Here is an 8,639-nt window from a genome sequence, read left to right as displayed (position 1 = left end):
GGACAACGGTGCTGGCTCCAGCCGGTTGCAAATCACAGACAATCAGATAACTTCTTCGGTAATTTTACTTATCATTTTTTTCAAAACTTTTCAAACTTTTTCAACAACAAACACACTTTACATTCCCTGCCCCCTTGTACTCACAGAACGGTCTCCCGGTACCTAAGTGGAGGTCTACCTAGGTTGGAACGGGTGGACCTTCGGGGACCGGTGCTGCGGGCATCCGCTGCCCTACTCCGGTTCCTCTGCTAAGGCGGACCCACCCTCTGCCACCAGCACATCAAACATGCACTGACATGCCTGCTGTGACAGGGGTACCCGGTACCCATTTCCACCGGTACGCGAGGTATGGTAAACCACGGGGTCCCCCATATAGCGGGAACGCTCACTCGCTCCTTCAGCTGCAACAATGGACTCGGAGCTGGGACAAGAGTCATCCTCTCTTATTCCTGCGTCAGGCGGGTTGCCGCCAGCTGCCGCAGCCTCCTGGACCCCAGCATCCAACACTTCATCCCCTTCTGCGGTAGCATGGAGCAGCATAGTAGGCGAGTTTATACTGAGGCGCCCCGTAAGTGACGGCAAGGGCGATGCATAGGCCGAGACTAGGCCGGGCCCCTCAGCCGCAGCGGCCGGTCCAGATAGGACATAGGGACGTGGGTCACCAGTCGGTTCTGCTACATCTATTCCCCTTTCGCACATCGGGGCAGTTGTAATCATCTCCTCCACCTCGTTGGTCCACTGCTCCAGCATCCGGAAGATCTGATCCTGCTGACGCTGGTGGAATTGTATCACCCGGGCCTTCATCCAAGCCACGGTCCCGGGTTCAGGGTCTGGCACAGTCTCTACTGGGACTTCTGGCACCACGCTATTAAGGGGCCGCGGTTCTAGCGGTTCCCCTTGGTGCATTTCAGGGCCGTCCTGGACGTCTGCAGCCGGCTGGTCCGCCGGAGCGGCCGGGCAGGGTATCGCTACCGGTTGGGCGGGTAGCGGGCCTAATGGCGGGGCGGCAGTAACTATCGCGGGTAGCGGGGAGAGAGGTAGGGCAAGCGGAAACCGGCCGGGCCCCTCAGCTCCAACGGCCGATCCCTCAGGAATACAGGGGCATGGGTCGCTTACCCGCTCCTCCAAATCCTCTTCTGCCTCGCGTCTCCACATAGCAGCCACCACGTCCGCCATGTCGGTCTCCCACTCCTCCAGGAGGAGTTGCATATGAGCCTGCAGATGGTTACTCAGCGGGACGGTCTGGTCCCTCGACCACGTCGCCGTGCCGGGCGCGGGGGCTTCCTCGTTGGGAGTTGGGTTGTTCATCTTGGCAAGCGTGCCTTCCAGGAACCCAGTATCGTTGCAGAGTCCTGGCGTCCCTGCTTTTATAGCCGCAGCTACATGCGGCCAGCCGCCATCGCGTCCCCCTTAGCTCTTTCCGGCCCCTCCTCTCTCGGGGCGGGGTTTTGGCCTTCGCGCCTCTACTGCTCGAGAAGACGCTCGAGCGGGAACTTTTCGCGCCAAAGATGGCGGCTTCTGAAATTTTTCTGCCGGATACCTCCGGCGGTAACAAGGCGCACCTCTACCAGACGGCAGAGCGGTAAGATCCTGTTCGTGACGCCAAGTTGTCGCGGGCGGGGAGGAGGGTGTCAGCACACTACGCTCACCCCTCCTGCTCGGGTCCGGCGGCCGCTGCTCAGTGGTGGCTCGAGCTATAGGCCGGATCCCGGGGGTTTCTCGAGCGGCACTCCTCGCCCGTGAGTGAAAGGGATTTGTTGGGTGTGGGGATTGTTTATAGTCCGTGACGCCACCCACGGTTGTGGTGATTTGACCACCGCTGCTCGATATGGGGGTCCCGGGGATGGTGATGCGGAGCAGCCAGGTGTTGTGTTGCCCCTCCGTGGGTAGGGGTCGGTGATCCCGGGGCCCGGTGACGGTTTGGGAGGTGCAGGGCCTGGTGGGCGCAGGGACGCGGGGGCAGCGCTGTGCCTTGCGGCACTGTGGTACTCACTCAGCCTGAGACGTTGACACAGTTTGTACGGTAAACCAAACGGCTGGTAAGACGGTCCCACGGACGGCTGCAACTGCTCTCCCAGTAGGTGACGGTGATGTCCCTCTTCCTTGCACCTTGTGTACTAGTTGGTTGCGATGGGTCCCCACTGGTAACCCGCTCCCCGGCTTCAAGCTGGACCGGGGGAGCTCTACTCTTTGCCCGCAGGCGCTGGCCCTCAGAAACTGGTGCCCTGGCGGTGGCGGTGTCTCTGTTGTACAGGTTGGGCTGTTGCCTTCACTCGGGTCTTGGTTGTTGGGGGAATCTACGTCCCCTTCACTGACGGATTCGGCAATTTACGGCGACTCCAAGCCTTGCCGGGGTCCGAGAGGCCCCTGCCCTGGTGCTGACTGTCCTTCGGAACACTGCTCCAAACCACCGGGCACACAGCCTACGGGGTCCTTCCAGGAACTTCCAAACGGTCCCCCTCCAGACAGTCACCGTCGTTGCTGACCTTGCTGACCTGCCCTGCACTTAGCTGGACTCTTCAGGCTTTTCTCTCTCTCTGTCACCACTCTTGCTTTCCTCCTTTACCACCTTTACTTTTCTTACTTTCACTCGCTGTTTACTTTAGCCCTGTCTGGGCTACTCCTCCACTCCTTCCACTTCCTCCTCCCTGACTAGACTGCCTGGTTTCTCCCGCCTCCAGAACTGTGATCTCCTCGGTGGGCGGAGCCAACCGCCTGGCCCACCCCCTGGTGTGAATCATCAGTCTCTGGAGGAAGGCAACAAGGATTTTTGGTTCAGCTTAGATGTGCCTACCTGGGATGTAGGGTGTGGTGGTGTGTGATCTGTGTCCCCTGGCTTGCCCAGGGCGACACACTGGCATTTGGAGGGTACAATGCTTGGGGGAGGGTTTGGGGGGTACGATGCTTGAGGGAGGGTTTGGGGGGTTTGGGAGGTACGATGCTTGGGGAGTTTTGGGGGTACAATGTTTGGGGGTAGTTTGGGGGTACAATACTTGGGAGTGGTAGGATGCTTGCGGAGTACAGTGCTGCAGGGGTACAATGCTTTGGGGTGGCTTGGGGGAGTACGACGCTTGGGAGATACCTGTTGTGGGATTTTGGCGGTGTACGGCGCTGGGGGGATACCTGCGGTGGGATTTAGGCGGTGTACGATCCTGGGGGATACCTGCGATGGGATTTGGGCAGTGTACGATGCTAGGTGATACCTGCGGTGGAATGTGGGCGGTGTACGACTGTGGGTTTTCCTGTGGTGGGATTTGGGGGAGGGTGTATGATGCTGTGGGGGGTGCCTCTGGTGGATGGGAGGGATTTGAGGGGGGTGCAATGCTGTGAAGGATGCCTGTAGTGGCATATTTACGGGGTATATGATGCTGAGTGGATTGGCGGGGATGTACGATGCTGGGGAAGATTCCTGTGGTGGCACTTAAGGGGGATGCGTACAGTGGAATTTGCAGTGATGTACAATGCTGGGGGTTTGCCTATGATGGGATTTGGAGAGGTGTATGAAGCTGGAAGGTTTTAGGGGGGCGTACGATGCTTTGGGGATGCCTGTGGTGGGATTTGAAGGGTTTAAAATGCTGTGGGGATTTGAGACAGTACAATGCTGGGGGGCGGCATTTTAGGAGTACGATGTTGGGGGCAATAAATGCACAGAGGGTTTTAGTCATACAATGCTGGAGGTTACCATGTGGTGTGATTTGTGGGGTGTATGATGCTGGGGGAATATGGAGGGTGTATGATGCTGGAGGGATGCTTTAAATTTATGTTCCCTGACCCTTGTATTATACTCACATTCAGGAGACTTCTATCACTGCCGCTCCGGTTGGTCTCCTGTTATTTGTGACCTGTCAGCAGCGCCAATGTTTCATGGAGTGTGCCAGAGGTCACAGCTCAATACAACGCTCAGAGCCTCGTTCAGCGAGTGACTAGCGGGTGTGCTGTGACTGGATGTCTGAGCTCTGACGTTATTGGGCCCCCACCTGATTTTTCTCCCAGGGGCCCCCACCAACCTTAATCTGGCCCTTTCTAGAGTCACTCAGTCCTCTCTGAGTCTCTGTGTCATATGCCTCTCCTGTAGAGATTCTTCCAATATAGCTGGACCAGGCTAATTGCCTCCTGAAGCTTCTGGATCTGCCACCCAGGACTATCAATTTGACTTGTGTACTGTTTCTTCTCGGCCCGTCCCTTCTTGAGCTATAAGCTATTAACCCCTTCACGACCGGCCGATTTTGCGCTTTCCGGGTTTTTTTCGCCATTCTTCTTCCAATAGACGTAACCTTTTTATTTTCAGTCAATATGGTCATGTGAGGGCTCGTTTTTTTCGGAACGAGCTTTACTTTTAAATGAAACCATGAGTTTTACCATATAGTGTACTGGATAACGGCTAAAAAATTTCAAATGTGGAAAAATTGCGAAAAAAGTGCGATAACACTATTGTTTTTGAGATATTTTATCCACTGTGTTCCCTATATGGTAAACTTGATGTGTCAGTATGATGCCTGAGGTCGGTGCGAGTTCGTAGACACCAAACATGTATAGGTTTACTTGCATCTAAGTTTGCCCGAAAAAAGTGACGTATGTTTTGCGCCATTTTCTGCTTATTTTTTTGTGTCTCGAGCTGACGTTTTTAATGGTAACATTATGGCACAATGCTACGTTTTGATCGTGTGTAATTGCATATAGCGCAAGATTTGTGGAGACCAAAAAAACGTAATTTTGGCGTTTGGAATTTTTTTGCCGCTACACCGTTTACCGATCAGATTAATTGAATTTATGTTTTGATAGATCGGGCATATCTGAACGTGGCGATACCAAATATGTGTATTTTTTTAACCCTTTAATTTTCAATGTGGTGAAAGGGGGATGATTTGAACCTTTAAGGTTTTTTTATTTTTTTGTTATTTTGTAAAACTTTTTTTTTTACTTTTTTTTTTTATTTTACTAGTTCCCCTAGGGGGCTATAGCGATCAGCAATCCGATCGCTCTGCCCTATCTGCAGATCACAGCTACAGAGTTGAGAACTGCAGAATTGGTGCTTTACTTTCAATGCCAGCTGTATTCCGGCATTGAGAGGAAGTGACTCATGTTAGCTACAGGCGTCATCACATAACCCTGTGCTACCATGGCAACCACCGAAAGTCACGTGATCATGTCACGTGACTTCCGATGGGGGCGGAGTAAGTCACTGTCATGGCGGCGCGCATAGACATCTCTCTGCCAGATTTTGGCAGCGAGATGCAAGGGGTTAATGGTCACGGGTGGAAGCGATTCCACCCGCGACTAGCAGGCACACATGTCAGGGGGGTGATTTGAACATTTAGGTTATTCTTTTAATTTTTTAAAACTTTTTTTAAACTTTTTTTTTCATTTTACTAGTTCCCCTCGGGGACTATATGGATCAGCTGTGTGATCGCTCTTCCATATCTGCTGATCACAGCTACACAGCTGTGAACACCATATATGCTCATTTTCGGTCTCACCCAGATCTGGCCCGGGTGAAACAGTAAGTGAGTCATTTGAGCTATAGGAGTCATCACATGACCCTGTGCTACCATGACAACCACCAGAAGTCACGTGATCACGTCACGTGACTTCCCGTATCGGCAGTATGTAAACGTTCGCCGCGCTCGCGATTATAATGGCGCAGTCATTTATTGACAGTGCCATTTAAAGGGTTTAACGTCACGGGTGGATAACGATTCTGCTCATGCCTAGCAGGCACACATCTCAGCCGTATAAATCAGCTGAGATGTGTGCCGATGTCCCGCTGTTGCCACTGCTAGAAAGTAATTTTATCGCCCGCGGTCGTGAAGGGGTCAGATTTAACCTTTCACCTGCATACCTGTAACACTGAGGCTATGTGCCCACGGGGACAGTGTCCTGCGGATATATCCGCAGGACATTCCGCAGGAGCTCCCAGGAAACCGCACCACAACTTCTGTCTGTTTCCATGCTGCAGAATGTCCTTATGGTGCGGGCATTCTGCATTGAGGATACAGTACCATGGCTTTGGCACTGCATCCTCAATGCAGAACAAGTGCTGCAGTGATCGGGTGTTCATACTTACCTCCATCACGCAGCACCTCGCTTTCCGGCGGCCGGGTCACTCTGTCAGCGTCTGCAGGAGAAGGTGGGCGGGTCTGAACTAGCTCCAGCAGTCACATGACCGGAGCTCGTGCAGGCCCCACCCACCTCTTCCTTCCTGTACCTGGATTCACCGCGCTCCTGTACACCGGACGGAGAAAGTGACTCGGGTGAGGCAGGTAAGTATATGGGACCCTGCGGAGAAATCCGCAGGAATAATTGACATGCTGCTGATTTTTCTGCAGGGAAATCCGCATTATTTCCGCTGCGGACAAATCCGCAGCGTGGGCACAGCAGTTCCCAAATGCCATAGAAATGGCCGGGGAGTAGCTGTGCTGCAGATTTTTGAAAAATCCGCGGAATTTCCGTGAAAAATCCGTGGCAAATTCCACGCATTTTCCGCAGCATGGGCACATAGCCTTATAATACCTTATTAAGCATCCTATTTTATATGCTACATAGCATTACACCTTAACAGGGTTGTATATTGCCTTCATGCTGTTCTAGGTACTTTAAGTGGTCATACCCCTTAGTGACAACGTAAAACTGAGTTTTCGCACACGACATCTTTTTAAGGCAGATCTACTCTGTAAAACACTTTAAAAAGTATCAATTAGAAATGAAGGGCACTAACCCCCCCTATGGGGATAACCACAGGCACATCAAAACATAGCATGAGTATAAAATATACCCACCACACCGTCCCCACTTATATACTGTGACTGCCACACTGCCCCTAATAAACTAAAACACCACACTGCCCTCCCTTATAAATTTTACCCACCACACCTTCCTCGATTATGAAATATGACCTTTACATTGTGAGGAACGAGCAGCATGATGTGAGGACAATGTCCCATGCATGCTGCTCCCTCCTCACTATGTCCCATGCATGCTGCTCCCTCTTCACAGTGTCCCATGCATGCTGCCCCATCCTCACAATGTCCATGCATGCTACCCCCTCCTCACAATGTCCCATGCATGCTGCCCCCTCCTCACAATGTCCCATGCATGCTGCCCCCTCCTCACAATGCCCCATGCATGCTTCCCCCTCCTCACAATGTCCCATGCATGCTGCTCCCTCCTCACAATGTCCCATGCATGCTGCTCCCTCCTCACTATGTCCCATGCATGCTGCTCCCTCCTCACAATGTCCCATGCATGCTGCTCCCTCCTCAAAATGTCCCATGCATGCTGCCCCTGTCGCGGGCGGAGGAGGGGGACGCCGCGCTCTCCCACTGCTGCTCGGGTCCGGCTGCCGCGGCTGCTGCGGCCTGCTGCTGCTCGGTGGCTCGAGCGATGAGCCGGATCCCGGGGACTCTAGCGGCGCTCCTCGCCCGTGAGTGAAAAGGGGATTTTGTTGGGGAGATTGTCCGTGACGCCACCCATGGTTGTGGTGATTTGTAGCACCACCGCTGCTCAATATGGGGATCCCGGGAGTGGTGATGCGGAGCAGCCAGGTGTTGTGTTGCCCCTCCGTGGGTAGGGGTTGGTCATCCCGGGGCCCAGTGATGGTGTGGAAGGGTGCAGGGCCTGGTGGGCGCAGGGACGCGGGGGCAGCGCTGTGCCTTGCGGCACTGTGGTACTCACTCAGCCTGAGACGTTGACACAGTTTTACGGTAAACCACACGGCTGGAAAGACGGTTCCCACGGACAGCTGCACTTGCTCTCCCAGCAGGTAACGGTGATGTCCCTCTGACCTGCACCTGATGTTTCTAAGTTGGTAGCGATGGGTTCCCACCGGTAACCCGCTCCCCGGCTTGGATATGGGCCGGAGGAGCCCTACTTTGCCCGCAGACGCTGGCCCTGAGGAGCTGGTGCCCTGGCGGTGGCGGTGTTCCTCACTAATGGTTGGACGGTTGTCTTCAATCGGGACTTGGTTGTTGGGGGATCGACATCCCCTTCACTGATGGATTCGGCAAATTATGGCGACTCCTAGCCTTGCCGGGGTCCGAGAGGCCCCTGCCCTGGTGCTGACTGTCCTTCGTATACTGCTCCAGACCGCCAGGCCACTACCCGTCCGCGGTCCTTCCAGCAACCTCCGAGCAGTCCCCCTCCAGACGATCACCGCTGTTGCTGACCTTGCTGACCTGTCCTGCACTTAGCTGGACTCACTTCAGGCCTTTCTATGCTCCCTTTTGTTCCTTTTCTTCTTGCCCAGGGCGTCACACCCCCTCCTCACAATGTCCCATGCATGCTGCCCCCTCCTCACAATGTCCCATGCATGCTGCCCCCTCCTCACAATGTCCCATGCATGCTGCCCCCTCCTCACAGTGTCCCATGCATGCTGCCCCCTCCTCACAGTGTCCCATGAATGCTGCCCCCTCCTCACAGTGTCCCATGCATGCTGCCCCCTCCTCACAGTGTCCCATGCATGCTGCCCCCTCCTCACAGTGTCCCATGCATGCTGCCCCCTCCTCAGTGTCCCATGCATGCTGCCCCCTCCTCAGTGTCCCATGCATGCTGCCCCCTCCTCACAGTGTCCCATGCATGCTGTCCCCTCCTCAGTGTCCCATGCATGCTGCCCCCTCCTCACAGTGTCCCATGCATGCTGCCCC

The sequence above is a fragment of the Anomaloglossus baeobatrachus genome, chromosome 3 (genome assembly GCF_048569485.1).
Source record: "Anomaloglossus baeobatrachus isolate aAnoBae1 chromosome 3, aAnoBae1.hap1, whole genome shotgun sequence".
Lineage (NCBI taxonomy): Eukaryota > Metazoa > Chordata > Amphibia > Anura > Aromobatidae > Anomaloglossus > Anomaloglossus baeobatrachus.
Note: the sequence above shows the minus strand (reverse complement) of the source record.